Genomic DNA, 23312 nt, shown 5'->3' with positions numbered 1-23312 from the left:
TGATCTGCATCTCTCTGAACAATCGTGATCTAGAGCATTGTTTCATGTGATTAGAGATAGCTTTAATTTCTTCCTCTGAAAACTCATTGTTCATATCCTATGACCATTTAATAGTTGGGAAATGTCTTGTATTCTTGTACATTTGACTCAGTTCTGTATATATTTTAGAAATAAGCCTTTATCACTAGTTGCAAATATTCTTTCCCAGTTTTCTGCTCCCCTCCTAATGTTGGTTGCATTGGGTTTGTTTGTGCAAAATCTTTTCAATTTAATGTAATCAAAATTATCCATTTTGCGCTTCAAAGTGTTCTCTATCGCTTGTTTGGTCATAAATTTCTCCCTTGTCCATAAATCTGACAAATACACTATTCCTTGCTCCCTTAAATTGTTTATAGTATTAGTATTTATACCTGGATCATGTATCCATTTGGACTTTATTCTTGTGTACAGTGTCAGGCATTGGTCTATGGTCAGTTTCCACCATACTGTTATCCAGTTTTCCCAGCAATTTTTGTCAAACGGTGAGTTCTTATCTCAGAAGCTAGAGTCTTTGAGTTTATCAAACAGTAGATTACTATAGTCATTGACCACTGGGTCTTGTGTACTTAACATATTCCACTGATCTACCACTCTGTTTCTTAGCCAGTACCAAGTAGTCTTGAAGATGGCTGTTTTATAATACAATTTGAGATCTGGTAGGGCTAGACTACCTTCCCTAGCATTTCTTTTCATTAGTTCCCTTGATATTCTGGACCTTTTGTTCTTCCAGATGAATTTTGATATTGTTTTTTTCTAGTTCTGAAAAATAATTATCTGGTAATTTGATTGGTATGGCACTGAATGAGTAAATTAATTTAGGTAGAATTGTCATTTTTATTATATTAGCTCAGTGTACCTACAAGCAACTGATGTTTTTCCACTTACTTAGACCCACTTACTTTATTTGTGTGAAAAGTGTTGTGTAATTGTGTACATATAGTCCATGGGTTTGTTTTGGTAGGTAGACTCCCAGATATTTTATAGTGTCTACCATAGCTTTAAATGGGATTCCTCTTTCTATCTCTTGCTATTGGGCTTTGCTAGTAATATATAGAAATGCAGATGATTTCTCTGGGTTTATTGTGTAACCTGCAACTTTGCCCAAGTTGTTTATTATTTCAAGTAGTTTTTTACTTGATTCGTTGGGATTCTCTAAGCATATCATCATATCATCTGCAAAGAGAGATAATTTAGTTTCTTATTTGCCTATTCTAATTTCTTCAATTACCTTTTCTTCTCTTAGTGCTACAGGTAGCATTTCTAATACCATATTGAATAACAGTGGTGATAATAGACATCCTTCTTTAACCCCTGATTTTATTGGAAATGTATCTACCTTGTCTCCCTTGCATATAATTCTTGCTGATGATTTTAGGTAGATACTGCTTATTATTTTATGGAAAGTTCCATTTATTCCTGTGCTTTCCAGTGTTTTCAATAGGAATGGGTGTTATATTTTGTCAAAAGTTTTTTCTGCATCTATTGAGATAATCATGTGGTTTCTGTTAGTTTTATTGTTGATATTATATAATAATGCTGACAATTTTCCTAATAGTGAACCAGCCCTGAATTCCTGATATAAATCCTATGTGATAATAATGCATTATTCTCGTGATAAATTGTTGTATTCTTTTTGCTAATATATTACTTAAAATTTTTGCATCTATATTCATTAGAGAAATGGTCTATAATTTTCTTTATATGTTTTGATTCTTCCTGGTTTAGATATCAGAACCATATATTATCATAAAAAGAATTTGGTAGACTCCTTCTTCCTCAATTTTCCCCAATAGTCTATATAGTATTGGAATTAACTGTTCTTTAAATTTTTATAGAATTAACTTGCAAATCTGTCTGGCTCTGGAGATTTTTTTCCTAGGAAGTTCATTAATGGCTTGTTCAATTTCTTTTTCTGAGATGGGGTTATTTAAGCGTTCAACTTCCTCTTCTGTTAATCGGGACAATTTACATTTTTTTAAAATAATCATCCATCTCATTTAGATTGTCAAATTTATGGACATATAGTTGGACAAAGTAATTTCTAATTATTGTTTTAATTTCCTAACCATTGGAGGTTAGGTCACCCTTTTCATTTTTGATATTGGTAATTAGGTTTTCTTTTTTTATCAAATTGACCAAAGGTTTGTCAATTTTATTGTTTTTTTCATAAAACCAACTCTTCATTTTATTTATTAGTTCAATAGTTTTCTTAATTTTAATTTTATTAATCTCTCCTTCATATTTCAGTATTTCCAATTTGGTAATTACTTGAGGATTTTCAATATACTCTTTTCCTACCATTTTCAGCTACATGCCCAATTCATGGATCTCCTCTTTCTCTATTTTATTCATGTAGGCATTCAAAGAAGTAAAACTTCCACTCCTCTCAGTCCAGTGGTGAGGAGGAGAGTCGAGGTCCAGGAGCCCTGCTGGAGAAGAAGCTCCCACCACTGTGGCCCTTTCCCTCTGGCCCGCTGGTGGTGCTTGCCTGCGTGTGGGAAGAGGAAGCCCATCCACACTTGCAACGAAGATGCCCAAGAGGAAGTTCAACTCAACAGAAGGGGAAGTAAGGGAGGAGCCCAAAAGAAGGTCGACTACATTACCAACTAAACCAGTCCTTGCAAAGGTTGAACCTAAGCCTAAAAAGACAGCTGGAAAGAATAAATCTGAGGCCAAAAAAGTTCACACAAAAGGAAAAAAAGGAGCAAAAGGAAAACAAGCAGAAGCTACTAACCAAAAAGAGAATAAAGATGACTTGCCTTCAGAAAATGGAGAAACTAAAAATGAAGAGATTCCAGCCTCAGATTCAGTAGGAGAGAAAGAAACCAAATCTGAATAACATCTTATACCAATTGTTTTAACAATTTTTCCTGCTACCTTCCTTCTTGTACAATTCAGAGGAATATTTTTTTCAATTATTTTGTAAATGCCAGTTTTTTAGTAGCTCTAGAAACACATTTTTAAGAAAGAGGCAATCCCATCTCATCACATTAATTTTTTAAAACATTTAGATAAATGTAAGCCAATCTAAAGTGCTTTATTTAGATTCCTGTTTAAAGGGTGAAATCATGTGCTGGTTGTCAGATTGGATTGTTGTTTGTTTGATACAACCATAAATTAGTAGAATGTTGATTAGTATGGTTTCATGTGTCGTGCATAGACTTAACATTCCATAGGCAGTTTTGACATATTAAATGAAGCATAGATAACAATTTGGAGTTGTGACCATGAATTTTAAAGCTTTTATTTTAATCTGTATCCAACATGTCTTTCAGTACAATTGTTTCATAAATAAATTTGCTCCCTGGTGTTGGATCTCCCTTTCAAAATTATGTGCTATCTGTCACATTGTCATCTTTGGTGGTGGTGGTACATTTTTTTTTCTAGTAACTTTATTAATGTGCTTTAAAAAGACTGGAAAGCTGTATAACAAGTACAGTTTTATCAAATATAGCATTAGTGGAACTTTGCTTGTTAAAGATCAAATACTTTATCCATATTCAGGATACTGGTATTTGGTAACCTCCTTTTAGGGAGAGTTACCTCCAAACTTAAAGTAAGAAAGTCACTGGAATAACAATTCAGAAAAGGATGACAACTACATAATTTTTAGACTTTTCTAACATTTTTTAAATGTACAATTTATTCATAGTGTCTATGTACTAATTACCAAATGAACTAATAAAATTTTGATTATAAAAGAAAAAATAAGAAGTAAAACTTCCCCTAAGAAGTGCTTTTGTAGTCTCCCATATGATTTGGGAGTTTGGCTCATTATTGTCATTCTCTTGAATGAAGTTGTTGATTGTTTCTATAATTTCTTATTTAACCCACTCATTCTTTAGGAGTAGATTGTTTAGCTTCCAATTAATTTTTGGTTTATATGTCCATGGCCTTTGATTACACATAATTTTATTGCATTGTAATCTGAGAAGGATGTCTTGACTATCTCTGCCTTTCAGCACTGGATTCTGAAGTTTGTATGGCCTAGTATATGATCAGTTTTGTATATGTGCCATGTACATATACTGTTGAGAAAAAGGTATATTTCTTTTATCCCCATTCAGTTGTTTCCAGAGATCTATCATATCAACCTTATCCAGAGTTTTATTCACCTCCTTAACTTCTTTCTTGTTTATTTTGAGGTTAGATTTATCAAATTCAGATAAGGGGAGGCTGAGGTCCCCTACTAGTATAGTTTTGCTGTCTATTTCTTCCTGTAGCTCCGTAACTTCTTCTCTAAGAATTTGGATGCTATACTATTTGGAGAATATATATTTAGTAATGAAATTGCTTTGTTGTCTATGGTGCTTTTTAGCAGGATATAGTTTCCTTCTTTATCTGTCCTTATCTAATAGATTAGATCTATTTCTGCTTTTTCTTTGTTTGAGATTAGGATTGCTACCCCTGCTTTATTTACATGAGCTGAAGTATAATATGTTCTGCTCCAACCTTTTTCCTTTACACTGTACATGCCCCCCTGTTTCAGATGTGTTTCTTGCAAACTACACATTGTTGGATTGTGGTTGTTAATTCATTCTGCTATCCATCTCCATCTTATGGGAGAGTTCATCCTATTCACTTTCATAGTTATGATTACTATCTGTGTCTTTTCCTCCATCCCCTTTCCCCCCAATTTATGCTTTTAGTTCTCCCTTCCCCTCCACAATAGTTTTAATTTTTAACCACTGCCTCCCTCAGTCTTCCTTCCCTTCTTTCAGCCCCCCTCCTTTTAATCCCCTTTTCTCTTTCTACTTCTTCCCTCCCTTTTAGCTTTCCCTGCCTTTTCTTTCCTCCTTCCCCTCCTACTGCCTAGAGAGCTACTTGTATTTCTTTACTTAACTTTGTTGTTCCCTCCTTGAACCCAATCAGGTGAGAGTAACTCTCAAACCATGCTTGTCTCCCTCCCCTCTTTCCCTCTAATGTAATATGTTTTTGTGCCTCTTCCTGTAATGTAATTTACCTTTTTCTGCCTCCTCCTTTTTACATCTCCCATTACAGTCCTTCTCACTCAAATCACATTCTTATGATATCATTTACTTTATACCTCTCCCTCTATCTATGTATATCCCTTTTATATATTGCAATAAATATACAATTCTCAAGATTAACAAGTACTATCTTTCCTTATAAGAATGCACACAGTTTGTCCATATTGAATAACAAGCTTCTCCCCGCCCCCCTTGCCCCCGTTTGCCTTTTTATGCATCTCTTGAAATCTGCGTTTGAAGATCATATTTTCTATTAAGCTCTGACATTTTCATCAGGAAGGTCTGGAAATCCCTTATTTCACTGAACATCTATCTCCTTGCCTGAAATATTATGTTCAATTTTTCTGGGTTGGTTGTAATCCCAGCTCCCTTGTCTTTCAGAATATCATGTTCCAATCCCTCTGATCTTTTAATGTAGAATCTGCAAGGTCCTGTGTGATCCTGACTGTAGCTCCTCAATATTTAAATTGCTTCTTTCTGGCTACCTGCAGTATTTTCTCCTTCACTTGACAGTTCTGGAATTTGGCAATGATATTCCTTGGTGTTTTTACTTTGGGATCCCTTTGAGGAGGTTAACAGTGGATTTTTTCGATGACTATTTTGCCCTCTGGTGTTGGGGGTGTAAGCTCAGTTCCATGTGGACAGTCTCGGACGGGTAAAGGTGAGGACTTCTAAAACCTTAGAGTTCTCATGAGGCCCCCCAGGAAACAGCAGGGAATTGAGGAGTGAGATCTCATGTATTTCCACCTCTTCCCGTGAGAACGTGATGGGAGAGAGCATCCCCGCCCTCGAGACTGGCCCGGATCTGGGCACACCTATTGTTATCTAACAGGCACGGTATTCAGGTGCAAACTTTGCAGCAGGAGAGCTTAAGTAGGGTCAGGAAAGCCCGAAGGCTCTCTTAGCGCTGAGGGGCCCTTACAGGACAGAAGGCCCCTTTTCCTCTCTTCGCTCTTCCCTCCCCCCTCTCTCCCCACTTCCACTTCTGCTTTCATTCTCTTACTGTAAGATCTTTGCCTCCTTGGGAGATTTCTCTCTCTCTCCTAAGGAAGAGTTCCCCCTGCACATGTAACCAGGACCCTGAATAAAGCCTAACCCTTGTTCGACTCTGGAAAGTCTCTTCTCTCATACGTTTATCTGGTTTGGCCAGCCGAAGACCTGCAATAGGTAAGGTAAGACTTGGGTAGCCCTCAGGCCTCTAGGCCTGGCACTCTGGATCTAGGACTTCTGGGCAATTTTCCTTCATGATTTCTTGGAAGGTATTGTCCAGGATCTTTTCTTCATCATGGCTCTTCTGTAGACCAATAATCCTTAGATTTTCTCTCCTGGATCTATTTTCCAGGTCAGTTGTTTTTTCAATCAGATATTTTACATTTCCTTCTATCTTTTAATTCTTTAGATTCTGTTTGACTGATTCTTTATGTCTCATAGAATCAATAGCTTCTACTTGCCTGATTCTAATTTTTATCAAATTATGTTCTTCAGTTAACTTTTCCATCAGCTTTTCCATCTCTCCAATTGTTCCTTTTAAGGAGTTATTTTCTCCAGTTAGCTTTTGTACTTCCTTTTCCATTTGGCCAAATTTCCTTTTAAATTCTTCTGTGATTTCCTTTTTCATATTTTTAAAATCATTGGTCAGTTTTTCTTCTATGTCTCTGATATGGCTTTTAAAATCCTTTCTGAGCTCTTCTGAGGATGCTCTTTGTGCTTCACATTAATTCATATTCCCTTCTGAAGTTTTAGATGGGAGTGCAGTCTCAATGCTGACCTCTTTGGTATTTGTCCTTTGGCCCTTGTCCCTATAGAAAGATCCTATGGTCTTTTCTTTTCTGTTTTGCTTCTTACTCATGATGATCACCCTTTTCCTGGCTTTTAAAGTAGATCTCTGCATCTAAGGCACAGGGGACTGTGTCCCACAGTTCTTTTTCCTAAAACTTGAGGCTTTGTGTATTGCGGCCTCTGGTTCTTTCAGCTAGTAGCTAAAGTGTTGTAGTTTACCTGGTGCTCAGCTGGCTGGTGTTGGAAAGCAGAGGCCAGGTGAAATCTTTTTTGGATTTTTCTGGAGTTATCCTGGAGTTAGCTGCATTAATGTGGGGGAGGGGTGGTCTGGCCAGAGGAGATCTCCTCTGCTGAGCTATAGCATAGGCAAGCTCAGTCGTTGGTGATCCTGTCAGTGCTAGTGTCTTCCTGATTCCCCTGGGGTGCTGAGGCACTCCTGGGCTCCTCCTGTTGGTGGTTATGGGCTTCACCACCCTGGGGTTCATGATCTTCTTCTGGTTTGCTGAGGTGGGATTGTCTGAGACAGCTCTGGCCCTGCGCTAGTCCGCTTCAGCCACAACAAGAGGGATACTCCTTAGTGACTTTCCTAGCCTCATGGGCTAAGAGACTGTTTACTCCTTCTGCTTCTCCCACTCTTCCAGGATTTTTCTTGGGGAGATATTCTCTAGACTCTTCAAGGTCAACAAGGGGAGGGAGATAGCAATTACTGATCACTCTGCCATCTTGGGTCCAGGAATTCCCAGAATAAGCCTCTTTAAGAAATACTCAGGGAATGGTCTCTTTAATGAGTAAAAGAAAAAATAATAACTAAATCAAACTGGGAGGGAAAGAGAAACAGTTACTATTGATAATCACTCTAAGGCAGGAAGGTCCAGAAAACAGCCATTAAGTGGAGCTTGGGGAGGGACCTATTGTTGTCCAGTCTATGGGCTTTAGAGTATGCTGGATTTAAGGTTTTGGGAAAGACAAGAAAGGAAGGAAGGAAGGAAGGAAGGAAGGAAGGAAGAAAGGAAGGAAGGAAGGAAGGAAGGAAAGAAGGAAGGAAGGAAGGAAGGAAGGAAGGAAAGAAGGAAGGAAGGAAGGAAGGAAGGAAGGAAGGAAGGAAGGAAAAAGAAAGGAAGAAGGAAGGAAAGAAATAAAAAAGAAAAGAAAGAAAGAAAGAGAGAAAGACCCTCTAGCCAGTAAACCTCAAGTTAACTGGACATCCTCTGGCCATCCAAATTTACCTTCCTTTGGAGAGGAGAAGGAAGAGGGGAGACAAAAGGGAGAGGATGAGTTGAGTTACCCAGCTAGCTGGGTTGCTATGGTTGCCATTCAGGCAGCTTGGACTACTCACAGGTTGTGTTCATCCTTCATTTTCGAAGAAGACCATGACATTGGAGAAATGATGACATGATTTGCACTTGACTTTGTTTTGAGTGAGGGAAGGCTGTGCAAAGTCACCAGCCTCACTTTCTCCTCCTCAGCCATCTGGCCATTTGGGTTAGTCTAATTTTAAAGGTGCTATTTTCTTCAGATTGGGGCCCCTGTCCACTTTCCTGGGTCTCAGTGCTTGGTGTTGGGCTACTGCCTCCACCTTGTTAGGCATGTCTTCTCCAACTGATTTGGTGACCCTGCTCCTTCGACCATGTGAAGTTTGGATTAGTCAAAGGGTGGTACTTGAGAACCTAGAAGGTTACATGTGGCCTCCAGGTCACAGGTTCCCCAGCCCCGATCTAGAAAATATATTTAGAAAATATTTTGGAATTATAGGCATTTCTTTATTTTCTAAGGATTAGGTTTTTATGTTTAGATGGGTAAAGCTAAGTGTTTTGTATTCATCTAACCAATACCAAAGGTTATTCAGTCAGTAAGCCCCAAAGTAAAATGTCATCCTCAGTGTATTTATACACTTCTCAGAGCCACAGAGCATAACCCTCTTATCCAGTACCTCAATAGAGAAAATAAAAGATACTTGGAACCCTCCTACAAAACAACTCCCCTAATCAAGCTTCCCTCAATGGGCAGGCCCATCAATGGGTGGAAAAGATTCTCATTAATCACATTATTCAATCAGAGACACTTTTAGTAAAACAAAAACAGCAACCAATTTGACTTTGCACAGCCTTACATCATCTAGTACACTTCTTTTATTTTATAAATGAGTAAACTGAGATCCAGGGAATGACTTGGCCAAGAACACATAAGTAGTAATTGTCTGATGTGAAATTGGAACTCAGGTCCTCTCTCTCCAAATCCAGCTCCTTTTCCTCTTATTGAAATGCCTTTTTATAAATGAAATAATGGATAGGTAGCAGTCTTCTCTAACACTACCTAGTAGGAATCTACATAGATCTAAAAGTCTATAGGACTTTCTCACTTTGGTCTATGTCCATTCTCACCCCTGTTTTCTGCCCTCACAGCTCCCTGTTTATGGATAATTCATCCCACTCTGACCTGCTTTCCCACACTTCTCCTCACATAAAGAAGTCAACCCTGAAACTTCTTGATCAATCTCTCTATCTTCCCCCACATCCTCTCTCACGGTAGAGAAAATGGAGTTGCTTCCATGGAAATACAACTGACTTTGTAATCAGAGGACTTGAGTTCAAATATAACTTTGAATCTGGACTACCTGTATATCCTGTGTATCCTAATCAAATAACTTTCCTGGGCCTCTATTTTCTACTCTTTAAAGCAAAGATTTTGAACTCGATGGCTTGTTCTACTTCCAGGAATATTAGTCACTATATTTTATACATATGAGCTAAGAGTCTCTTTTTGGCAAGTAAAGATAGGTCATTATGGATAACTTAACATACCTTAATCTTATTATAATTTACTCTCTGTAAGAAAACTCAGCCCAAGTTTTTCAGCCCAAGTTCAAAGAAATCTGAATTTAAAAGGTCTTTGTGCTGCTTATATCATAACATTTTAATGGTCATTTATGTGTGTGAAACTGGTCCTACATCAGTAGGACTTTCCCACATGCAGAAGTATAAATATAGCAGTGACTCCCCAGACTATGAGAGAGCAAAGGCTAATATACTGAGAGACAAATGCTGGGGATCCTACTTAAAGAAAATTCTAGACTTGAAAAATCAATTTAAGTTTAAGGATTTTGGGAGAAGTGGTGAAAGGTCAAAAGGAAATAAAGCACTACTCACAAAAAATCATACAGTTCAGAATATTTTATTCAGAATGGGGCATATTTTAATTGGATTTCACTTAATTGAGCAACCATATTTGCAATTTACTTGGAGAGAATATTCTGAGAAATAGGGACTTTAATTAAAAAGTATTTTACTTTGGATTTTCCAATTATTTTGTCAATATGCAATTATAATTCCCTCATCACTATTTCCATATATGCCATGTGATATTTTGATGCTGCAGTCTTTGGGGATAGAAATGTAAATAAGATTTATAACCACTGCTTTCATTTATTAGTCTCAGGATAATACCATAACATCTATTTTCTCATTCTTATTTTCCTATTGGATTTGAAATAATGATATGGTGAGATTTGAATTGCAAAGAGGAATAAAGTTAGTGTGCTATATGGTCTACTGAAAATCCAGATTGCTTATTAGCATAATTCTGTTTAAATTTGATCATTTATAACTCTTTCTCACAGTTTCACCTCATTCTCCACGTATAAAGTCATCTTAACATCTCTGTTTCAACTTTGATAAGGAGTAGGAATCACTTTTAGGCCTCTTAGCTCCTTCTGGACTAAAGCCTCAGGCTCTAAGTTGTCCCACATCTAGCAGAAGGTACAAAACAGAGTGAAGAATAGATATCCTGGACCAGGAATTTTCACAAAAGGGGCAAACAACAAATTCCTAAAAAAAGGAGAAATAGAACTTGACTAGAAGAGGAAGCAACCCCCAAGATGCCATGAAGTCAATGCTGAAGAAACTTTTCTTCTACTATTCCCAACACTGGCCCATTTGATAACTTCTTATTTTAACAAATCATTAAGAATCAAGGGGTGGTAGCATCCAAGAAGCCTGGTTACTGGTGGATGAGAGTCCCATTGTTATAGTTGTTCAGTCATTTTTCAGTTGTCTTACTCTTAGTGACTCCATTTGGGGTTTTCTTGGCAAAGATGCTGGAGTGGTTTGCCATGTCCTTCTCTAGCTCATTTTATAGATGAGGAATTAAAGCAAACAGGATTGAGTGATTCACCCAGTGTCACACAGCTAGTAAATGTCTGAGGACAGATTTGAACCCATGAAGATGAATCTTGTGGGCTCCAGGCCTGGCACACTATCCACTGTGCCACCAAGATATTGAGTCCTATTGTAACAACCCTCATGATGATGGGTTCTCTTTGAGAATAAAAGATAAACAACGACAACCCCATAGTAAAAAGAAGATCCTTTGGGGTAGGTAGCTAAATGAGTGCTTAAAAATCACTATACCACCAATGAAATATCCTTTCAAAGTAGCATGTAATGTCCTCTAGAATCATCGGAGGAGGAAACTTCAACCATTCCCTTCAAGAGAAGGGGCATGACTTGTCTAAAGTTACAAAGGAAGGCTCATTCAATGTTTACCAGAAAAGAAACTCAATTGAGATGGAATCAAATGAAACCCAAATGGGGGAGTGGGTTAGTCAAGCACTGATAAGATCAATTGTTACAAAAATGTCACAGATCTGAAGCAAGAAGAAACTTCAGAGGATATCTAGTCTAAACTCCACATTTTAAAATTAAGGAAACTGATTTTCATAGAGGTAAAGTGAATTGCCTAAGATCACATAGGTATAGACAAACCTAGGATTTGAAATTCATTTCTTGTGTCTAAAAATTTCCACTTCACCAAACCTGGCCTCCTTTAAGGGCATAGAGTTTCTGACCATTCCAGAGTAACTCCAAACTATCCATTAACACCAGAGTTATCTCAGCTTGATTCTGCAGCTTCTAGCTAATGAAGAGACCTGCTCATATTAATAACATGGCACTGAGAAAAGAAGTGAAAAATAGTATTATCACAAAGAGAAATAAAAGCCCTAAATTGCTTGAGTTTCTTGATCTTTTATTCCTTTTCTTAAGTTCTGTTATTATATATTTTCTAATTCTATAAAATAATCATTTGGACAGTTGTTTGGTCTGGCGTGGGAAGGGGAAGGGAGGGGAGAAGAGGAGAGGGGAAGGGGAGGGGAGGAGAAGGGAGAAGGAGGAAAGGGAATGACTTCTCCTGGGAACTGGGGGTGAGGATGAGAAGTTGAGTACTTCAGGAAGGGACAATTCTTTCTCTAGAACATAAGTTCAGTCTCACTTTATCCCATCTACCTAAATTGCCAGCTGGGGAGGTTGAAGAAGAGAAGCACTCTCTACCAGTCCATTCTGCTGTCTCTCCTCCTCTGGCAGTGAGATATTCTATAAGGCTGTGTCTGTAAGGGCACTGCTATATTATCAGTTACCCAGATTCTTAGCCTCAGTTTCATCCTCACTTCTCAATCTCCTTTACCCACATATTCAATCAGCTGCAAAATCTTGGTTCCTATCTCTAGAAAATTCCTACTGTCTGTTTCTCTCTATTTACACAACTGCTAAATTAATTCATACCCTTATTGTCATTTACTGGACAATTACAATATACCTCTAACTGTTCTCCCTGCTTCATTACACCTTCCTCCAATCCATCCTACATATGGTTGCCAAAGTGACTTTACCAAAGCATTGATTTGACCATTACAGGTTCCTCCTCAAATAGTTTTCTACAAACATTAGAATTAAATATTATTTCACCTTTATCTAAGATTTTTAAAATCTTGATTTATGTTCAAGTTTAATGATGCTATTATTGGTATAATAATTACATGAAAATATATGAAATAAATTGGCACATGTATAATTTAAATTAAATAGTTTAAATAATAGTTTATACTCTAGTAAACATGGAATTGGGGTGACCCAAATTACAGGGATATAGTTATTTAAATAAATATAGCTTGGAATCTGTCCCACTGCATCTTCAGAGAGTCTGAAATTTTCACCTTTGTGAAGAGTAGGAGTGATGAGGGCTGAAAGGGTGGGGGAGATGCAGGAACCTCAAGGCTGGAGTTGCCTGAGTGGGACATTTGGAGAAGAATTCATGGACTCAAGCATTGTTAAGGTCAAGGTAAAGATTTTTATACTTTTCAGTGGGAAAGAGTTCTTAGGGAACCTGCAATATTAGAGGGGTACAGGTGAAGTTTATATAGGATATTCTATAGTGAAACATGTGTTAAATATGCTATCTAGGTGATTCAGGGTGGGATTAGGGAGTGGTTAAGGAGTGGTTAGTTATTAAGGGAGCATGCACTTTTAGTATCTACTGTGCAGGTATTTTACCCAGAAGTCATTGGGAAATAGCCCAAGGCAGGGAGGGGGGGCGCCTACCTAAAATGTGGTTTTAGACCTAAAATGTCACTAAGTCAACTAACAGTCAAGGTTGAGAAACACCTAGGCTGCTCTCATCAATGTGTTGTTGGACAAGAAGAATATAAGGGAGTATACGTATGTCTGAATCTAGGATACATATGATTGCTCAGTGAGTAGTAAATGTCATTATGACCCAGTGCACAGCCAGTTCAGTCAGTACACAGCTGGTTCAGACTAAGAAGTTCTATAGGTGCAGCAGGCTGCTGTATCAGGAAAAGAGATAAAAGTTTTGGTATGGCAGGCTGTGTCCTTGGGCTGGGGAGAAACTGCCTGGGATAGTGTTTTGAGGCTAGGGAGAAATGTGATTTTTAGAAAGAAATGCGATTTCAGAATTGGGGTCCAGGCACATGCACCCAAGCACCCTATCAGTAGGAGGGCTGAGATGCATCGAGAAAAACTTAATGTGGGAAGAGGCAGTCAGCAACAGCTGTGCCAGGGGGATCGTTGCTTCATTTTATTTCCAAGAAACCTATTGGGCTAGAATTATATCTATCTATCATACTTCACATATTTGTAGTGAAGGAATGTTAGTCTCTTTATAAGGATAAGAATAAAAGATTCCTTTCCTATTCATTTCCACTTAGAGGCTAATAGCTTATTCATATCAGTTTAGCTCCCCCCAGCCTAGCATTCATTACACAAAAACCAATCATAATATCGAGCAAACACAGGTTTCCAGCCAAATAGACAACAGGAATTTGGGAAGTTACACAGATTAGAGAAGGCAGTAGAATATACCAGTGTAAGTGAGCTTTTTGACTTAAAAGAAAGATAAAATTTCAGCTCAATCAAGGAGGAAAAAACTCATTGTGGAAGTCATTTCTTAGTACTTTCTGATTGTTCAGGCTCATGGATTCAAGGGACATGTTGGGTGATGGCCTCCGCACATCTAGAGTTCCAGGGAGATATACCATTCTAATGTCTCTCTCTCTCTCTCTCTCTCTCTCTCTCTCTCTCTCTCTCTCTCTCTCTCTCTCTCTCTCTGTTTCTCTCTCTTTCCTGTCTTTGTCTCTCAATCTCTTCCTCTAGCTCCCTCTATGTCTATCTGTCTATACATCTCTGTCTTCCTTTCTTTCTCTCAAATGCTGTTTCTACGATTTTTTTTTTCTGTGAGGGTGATGAACATATACAATTTAGAAATAAGTAATAAACTACATTTGGTGGATTGTCAAGCTTTTTTATTAATGATATAAGTGTATAAACAGGAAAACAATTAGAAACCACTGAGTTAGACTCCCTGTCTTAGCTATTCAAGTCCTACCCCACAGTCACTCTGACAACCCATCTTGCATATTGAAGAAAAAATAGACTCCTAGTTCGAGTTGTATTTTTCTGGAAACATCTTGGATAGAACAAATATATAAATCCTTTTTATATGAGAATAGCAACACCAGTCATGTTGCCTCCTTCACTCAATTAACATTCATTCAATAGACATTTATTATACACTTGTTTTTGAAAGCCTTTGGACTGGCTAACATGTGGAGGAGATACAAAAATGGATTGGCAACATTGCTGTTTGCTCTTAAAAGTTTAACAGCCTAGCAGAGAAGGTAAGGCAGGGATACAAATAAACTTTATCTAAGTCAAACCATGAAAATAGTGTAGAAGTACAAAGAAAATACGTTGAGCTTTTTGAGGAGGAGGGATATCTAGATCCAAGGAAGTCTCCCACTGAGGACTTCAGCTGATGGCAGGGAGAAATGACCCTTTCACCCAACTATAACCAAGAATGATTACTTGTCAGACTCAGTCTCCCTGTCAATCTGTGGAGGACACAGCAAAACACCCTAACCCCTACCTTTGCAGCATGGAAAGGAATAACTATGAAACCATCTCTTAGAATCCCTTAGGCACCTCACAGTTACAGTCATTCTCCTTACAAGGCAACTGAGACAACTCTTAAAAGTCCTAAATATTAACTAGAAAATCTTAGTAAAAAAAGGAACTGAGAGAGTTCTATGGTCAAAGTGCTAGAGTGCTGCACTCCCAAAGCTTCATTCCCCCACCACACCACACACACTTTAAAAAACAACAAACATTAATTAAGCATTTTCTATGTATCAGGTACTGTATTAGCTGGTAGGGATATAAAGTCAAAACAAAATAATCTCTATTGTTAATTAGAAGCTTACATTTTACAATGAGAAAGTAATATGCATGCATTTCAGTAAAGCACCTCCACCTGGGTCTATAGCCATGACCAGTTCAGTGCCCCAAGGGAAAAAATGACTCCAGTTCAAGGTCTTTGGATCTGGATTCATAAAATTTTCAGTCAAGATCAACCACCAGCTAATTTCCTTTAGTTGTCAACCTCAGCCCTGAGGGTCTTCCCCTCCCAGATTGATTTTTTTTTAATTAAAGGGGACATCCCTTGAATCATTTCTTAAAGAGGTCTATTCATTGAACAGGCATTACCTCACTCAGAGTGAGAACCTGAAAAGACCTTAGCCTAAAAGGGCCAGCATCTCCCATTGCATCCTGGGCCATCTCCAGTAGTCTTGATGAATATCTGGTTATTGGATCCAGATGACTCTGGAGAAGAAAGTAAAGCTGGTGACCTTGCACAGCCCTCCCTCACTCAAATCAAAGTCAACCACAAGTCATGCCATCATTCTCTGATGACGGGAATGTCTGATGTCTAATGTTTGAGAACAAAGGTCAAGCACAACAACGTTAGCACAATTAGCTCAAAGCGAAGGCATTCACCTTTATGACATAGCATAACCAGAAGTAGTAAAGCTTTTTTTCTTTCTATAACTTGAGAAACACAAATGCACATTTTGTGAATGGGAAGATTGGACACACAGAGTACTGTAGTGGAGAGGCTCACTTTCAGGTAACAAAAAAAAAAAATATTGGGGAAAATTCGCATCTCTGGCACCATTATTATTCCCTTCTCAGAGTATTCCCACACTGCTCTTATTGAACTCACTGTTACATGCTGAATACCCTTCTGTGTTGGGCTCACTGTGCTTGCTCCTCTCCGCAGCTCAAGTAACTTCACAGCTGTACTATCTTTAGGACTGCCAGAGTTCCTTTCCCTACCGACTTCTTAGAGTTCGGATTTTTAAAGTTTGTTTTGTGTCATGAAACTTTTTGGCAGTCCATTGAAGCATATGGACCCCTTCTTAGTATAATATTTTAAATGCCTATATAACTTAATTTCAAACCCCATTTGCATGGTATACTTCTTACAAGTGAAGATTAAATATTTGTTACTCTGTGCCTATATGAAGAGGGAGTTAGAAAGAACTTGAGAGGGCAAAAATATTCTGGTCTTCTGGCTTCCAATTTTAAGAAAGAAGGATCCTCAGAAGAAACACACATGGAAAAGGACAATGTTCTTATTAATCTGAAGGTCTCGATAGACAATAAAAATGACAACAGCAACAAAAAAGATTTCATTATCTCTGTCTTCTTGTCCTCTATTAACATCAATTAAGAACTACTTTTATCCATTCTTTCATCTCCCTTTTTCTCTAAAGTAGCTTAACCATCAAAGAACTGAGTTGTCATTAATGCTAATGATCAGTTTTTTCTGTGATTTAACCTTGCTATTTTTATTATTCTATAACTCTGAATACTTCCAACATCCTGGAAACTTTTACCTTAACTTCGCCTCACTCTTCCACCTGGATATCCCCTTTGTCAAAATTTCCATCAAAACTGCACAGTGCTTAGGCACTCATGTAGTCTACTACTATGCTCTTAAATTTTTAATATAGACATTCTTTTTCCACAAACACTTCCAGATCTTTACTTGGAGTTTGTTTCAAAAATCTTACTTGGTGTTTATTTCAAAAATCCACAATCATCCCTTTGGGGGATAGATGAGTGTCATCTGCAACTATAAAATGTATTCCCTCCCTTCTTATTCTGTCAGCAAATCTTTAATAGCAACCTAAATTCTTTATCTAGGAATCATTTTTCACTTAGCTCTTTATTTCTGGAAGGTATCTCAGAATTCTGATCTAGGCTTTTGAGTCTGCTGGGTGCTTAGTAACAATTCCTTTGGTTGCTACTTTTGTTTATTGTAACTTTTTATTATAAACTGAATAATAATCAATAAAACATAATTAAACAAATACACAAATTAATAAAAAGAACGGTTTTTAGGCCCTTAGCATTTAACCCTTACAGAAGAACCTAAGAGTAGAACTGAACACATTAAGAAAATAAGAAAGATCTGTGTGTGTGTGTGTGTGTGTGTGTGTGTGTGATTCCTTTCTAAGTGAGTTTTCACTATCTTTGTTTTTAAAATGTAGATATCCTCTCTCTTTCATACCCTGGGAACTAGCTCTGAAAACAGTAGTGCAAAAAATTCCGAAGTTTCAAACACCTCCACCCCATGCCAGGAAAATAGTTCAGATTTAACGTAAAATTCAAAGTCAAGAAATGGACAAATCAGCAAATAACAATAAAAAAAAAACTGACTATAAAAAGCTACTATGGTGACAAGCCATAGGGTGAAAAATGGTGGAGTGGAGTTGTGCAACCCTTGAACCTCTCATCTAAATTGGTTCAAAGATCAAATATTATATACATACACAATTGGGCATAGAAATCTATCTTAAACAAATGAACATATCTTCATGAAATAGCGCAGCATTCAAATTTTTAAAGGAAAAGTTAAATGAATTACAGGAAGAAATAGCAAAATTAAGCTCATGGAGGACTTCAACTGTTCCTCTCAGAGCTAGATAAATATAACCATAAAAATAAATAAAAAATGAATTAATGTGGTGAATAGAATCTTAGAAAAGTTAGATATAATAGAACTCTGGAGAAAATTGAATGAGAACTGAAAGGATCATACCCTTTTCATGTTGTAAATGACACCTTCACAAAAATTGACAATGTATCAGGGCATAAACACCTCAAAACCAAATGCAGAAAAACAGACCATATTCACACCATAATGCAATAAAAATCACATTCATTAAAAGGTCATGAAAACATGGATTAAAAATTAATTGTAAACTAAATGTTCTAATCCTAATTAATGAATTGATCAAAGAACAAATTATAGAAACAATAAAGAATTTCATTAAAGAAAATGACAACAATAAGAGAAAATACCAAACTTTGTGGGATGCAGCCAAAGCAGTATTTACATGAAATTTTATGTCTCAAAATATTTATGTCAATAAAAGAGAAAGAGCAGATAAATGAATTGAGAATAGAACTTTAAAAAAAGGACAATTAAAAATTCCCAATTAAAAACCAAACTGGAAATCCTGAAAATCAAAGGAGAGAGAAATAAAATTGAAAGTGAAAAAAAAATCGAACTAATAAATACAACTAGGAGCTAGTTTAAGAAAAAAAAAAACAATAAAATAGGTAAACCACTGGTTAATTTGATTTAAAAAATAAAAAAGAAAGCCAGAATACCTATATCAAAAATAAAATTGGTGAATGTACCACCAACAAAGAAGAAGAAGTAACTATTAGGAGCTATTTTGCTCAATTATATGCCAGTAAGATTGACAATCTAAGTGAAAAGTATGAATACTTACAAAAAGTATAAAAAATGAAATTGCCAAGATTAGCAGAAGAGGATATAGAATATTTAAATAACAGTATCTTACAAAAAAGAAATAGGATAAGCCATAAATGATGGAACACCATTGTTCTATAAGAAATATGTAAGATGGTTTCAGGGAAAACAAAACAAAACTTGGGAAGACATATCAATTCATGGAAAATGAAATGAGCAGGACCAGACAAACACTACAGACAGTAAAAGCGATATTGTAAGTATAATCATTTATGAAAGTCTTAGCTACTCTGATCAAGACAATGATCCAAGATACTTTAAAAGACCTGATAATGAAAAAATTACTATCTAGCACTGGGGAGAGAATTGATGAATTTTGAGTCTAGACAGAAGAATACTTTTTTTTTTTTTGTTATGTGTGTGTGCGCATGTTTGAAATATGGCTAAAATTGAAGAAAAACAAAGAAAATATAAATCAAGAAATTAGAATGTTAAACTTCTTCCCACTCCCCATAACATATACAATTTAAACTACTTTTTAGACCAGATCTATGGTGTTAATTACTGTCAATGGGGCAGGGAAGACAGTCTAACTGAGGTACCAAAACAACAAGGTACCATGAAGGAGAAAAAGGAGATTATATGTGCCAGGCTTGTCAAACCAACTCCGTCACTACCCCTTCCATTGTGGCTTGGGACCCTAAGCCCAAGAACCCTAGAAAGAGTAATCCCTCTCAACATCAAAGCTCTGCTTCTAACTTGGCTCTTTCAGAAATCATTGAGATAAGCAATCTTTTGTGAGAAATGATCAGCTATCCATCTTACCACCAATATCAACCTCTGACCACCTACCACCATTGGATGTGTAGGTAAGCCCAAGACAGACAGGACTATCAAAACCTCACACCAATACTAATATTTTATTGCCAAAAATGACATTAATAAATATGTTACTATATACTTTGTTTTTGTTACCCTAAGGATCATAGAGCCTTTCCATGAAGCTAAAGCCTTTAATATGTATATTCCCCATATTAGAACTTCAGTTCCTTAAAACAAGGGATTATCTTGCATTTCTTTGAATATAACAAAACTTAATACAATGCTTTGCACATAGTAAAAGACATCCATCCATTCATCCATCCATATGTAGAAATACAGATTTCTAGATCAGCACCGATTCTGTAACTGATAGGCAGCTAGTTGTACACAGCCCTGAGAGGGGAAGGGACTTGCCTGGGACCATGTGGCCAATATTTTCAGAGGAAAGAGTTGAACTCAATCTTTTCTTATTCCAAGGACAAGGTCTTTGTATTTAATATAGTTCTGTCTCTATATGCATGTACGTATGTATATATGTATATGTATGTATCTGTATTCACATGTATATAGACATCTGTTTATACACACACACCTATTTTTATATACACAGGTATGCTATATTTTTTCTTCATCTTTGTAGTCTATATTTACAATTCTGTTTAATCTCATTTTGCACCATTGCAAATAGATCTTTCCATATACTCATTTGTACCTTTCATTAAGGCATTTTTTTCATTCTGAGTGATCATTCTAAAACAAGAATTTGGAATGTTAAACCTTGCTCCACAACCCACTTTCAGTGTCACCTTTCAGGCATTTTTCAGTCTGCAAGATTTCCACCACCTGGCCTCTCACCTGTTGCCAATTGTAGAATGCTGCATGCTGCTGCTTTCTGTCAAAACCTTCCTTTTATCTGACTATTAAGGATGAAAACAAAACAACTCCTCCTACTACTAATAAAACAACATTGATTTGCTGTGTTCATCCAGAAAGCCATGACTGCCCCTTCCTTGCTGGGATTTTTTATTCATGTAGGCATAACTGCAAAGCCGATGGAGTATTTGAAATGCCAGTGATGGTCAAATTAAGGGATTATCTAACTTCTTGTTGGTAACTAGTTTTGACCACAGTTATAATTATTGCCCAAGAAAGTCCTCTCATCTCCCTTTTCTTCCTCTCCCTCTTCTGTAAATCAAAAGCAGAGTCTTGTGGTTAAGTTTCTAACACGATCCGTGGTTCTTGTTTTCAGATCTATTACTTTTCCTATGCTATTTTTTTTTGTTTTTTTATCTCAAGGACAGCAATAGAGACATTACTCAGATTTAGCTCTTTTTCTTCTGATTCCCTCTTAGTAACAATGACCTTTTTGTTATTGTCATCTCCATGCAATTTGGTGGCAATCTACTGCATTAAGCTGAGTTTTGCTGGGTTCAAATATTATCTCCTCTGCCCACTTTCTTTGTGGCCTGAGCCAGCGGAGCTCATCCTACAGCAGTTGATTCAGGTGTCTTGTTATCACTCTCTGTGCTCCCACAAGCAGCACTGAGCTCAGAGTTCTAAAGAGGCTGACTTGGAAGCCAGCCAGCCTATTGACAGCTCTGAGACCTCATTATCTGATATTTTGTCTGGTCATTTGATGTTAAGTAGAGCAAGCAAGTGTCACTGACAAAACTTGTTTGGGAGGTTAATGTGATGCCTTCTATCCATATGCTATATTGAACAGAGCCACAGGGTTTTGTGAAACAAAAACTGGAAAGGCTCAGAAAACAAACCATTTCAGGGAAACTTCCTCAAATTGCAAACTGATTTTGTCTCAGACAGGTAACCTTCTGGCTTGGGCAACAGATGACAGCTCTATGTGAAAAGGGTACTAGGAGGATTTCAATGACCAACTTTTTCTTACTTCCTGTCAGGACACCACAGTACAGAGAAGCTTAAAATCTATTTTGGTGATATTCTAATAATTTGAAAGATTCAGATTGGTATTAAAAGATGAAGCCCCTACAGGAACAGATATGGAGGAAACCAAAAGCTGCTAGCTAGGTTAGTGAGTATCCTTGTAATTATATGTAAATAATATTCACACTCACAAGTGGCTTCAAAATGCAATTAACTTAGCTAGCTGCAGTTGCTAGGACAACAGAAGAAAACTTTATTGATAGGTGAAAAAATCATCACAACAACTTCAGATGCATATTACCAGCTTCTTTAGTAGGTGTGGGGGTAGCTTGAACTTTAAGGATAGAGAGCAGTCATATCTTTTGCTCTTGTATCTGAAAAGGAAAAAGGGAAAATGATTGATTCCAGAGCTCATTAGCAGAAAGAGGCAAAAGTCTTTCTTTATTGTGATAAGACAAACAGTTAGATAAAAGTCTGCCTGCAGGGGCTTTTTAACTCAGCAAAGTAACTCTAGTCTGGAGCAAAATAGCCAGAGTGAGCAGGGAATAATCAAGGTGACTGGATTTCATGCCATTTTTGTCCTGTACCTCTGAAGAATTGAGCCCAAAGTAAGTTCATCTCAGGAAGGCTTTTGATTTACACACATGGCTCAGTTTAATTTGCAACTCCAAATTTAGAACAAACTGGTCGAATGTAAAATTTGGGGGATTGGAGGGGGACTGACCTTAGAACTCATTTAGTATAGAGTGTTATAAGTATTGTATCTTTTTTTAAATGAAGAAATTGAGGTTTAGACAAATGAAAAGATTTATTCAGTCAAATCTTGTTAGAAAATGTAATGGACATTATTGAGAAAGACAAAACTTGTACATTTGTTATATTTCTTAGGGTCTTACTTTAAGTGGTATTTCAAGTTTAACGTTAGCTGAGCTTTTTTTTTTCTAGGCAGCTAGGTGGTACAGTGGATAGACCACTGAGTCAAGAGTCATGAATACCTGAGTTCACATCTAGCTCCATATGTGAACTAACTGTCTCACCCTGGGCAGGTCACTTAACAATTGTCTGTCCCAGTTTCTTAATTTGTAAAACAGGGATAGCAATAATACCTACCTCCCAGGGCTGCTGTGAGGATCAAATGATATGGCTTTATAGCATTTAGCACAGTGCCTGGCATATGGTCAGTGATATATAAATGTTAGTTATTATTATTAGCTATTATTCCATTTCCATCAAACTATCCCCAAAACAATGTCCAATCAGAAAACCTTATGTGGTTATGAAAGAAGTAGGGATTGAGTAAGGGCAGCATCTTGCAAATTCCATTCATTTAATAAATAGCAAATATTTATCCATCAATTAATAAACATTTAGTCAATTCCCACTATATACAAGGTACTGTGCTAAGCCATGGGGATATAAACAGAAGCTAAAGACAGTCTTTGTCCTTATGGACTTCACATTTTGATGGGAGAAACAATGTGCAGACAAATGCATACAGATAAGCCATATACCAAACAGATATGAATGATAAATATAAGGAAGGCTCTAGTATGATGAGGAGTTGGAAAAGGCTTCCTATGAAAGATGGCATTTTAAATGGAACTTAAAGAAAGGCAGGGAAGTCAGTAGGCATGGTTGAGAAAAAACATTCCAGGTATGGGAGACAGCCAGAGGAAATACCTGGAGCTGAAATGAGTACATTGTTTATGGAACAGCAAGGAGGCCAGTAATCCAGCAAGCATCCAAGGATCCAAGACTACTTGGCAGGGAGTAAGGTGCAAAAAGATTGAAAAGGTAAAGGGAGGGGGTGGATTATGAAAGGCTTTGATTACCAAGCAGAGGGTTTTGTATTTAATGATAGAGGCAATA

The 23312-nt window shown here is 37.1% G+C and overlaps 1 pseudogene; it reads left to right on the top strand.

Moving 5' to 3' along the window:
* The first annotated feature begins 2569 nt into the window (after positions 1 to 2569).
* LOC140523670 (non-histone chromosomal protein HMG-14 pseudogene) lies at positions 2570 to 2878 on the top strand (annotated as a pseudogene).
* Positions 2879 to 23312: the final 20434 nt, after the last annotated feature.

Source organism: Notamacropus eugenii, chromosome 2 (assembly GCF_028372415.1).
Source record: "Notamacropus eugenii isolate mMacEug1 chromosome 2, mMacEug1.pri_v2, whole genome shotgun sequence".
Classification (NCBI taxonomy): domain Eukaryota; kingdom Metazoa; phylum Chordata; class Mammalia; order Diprotodontia; family Macropodidae; genus Notamacropus; species Notamacropus eugenii.
Note: the sequence above shows the minus strand (reverse complement) of the source record. Positions and strands in the feature narration are given on the sequence as shown.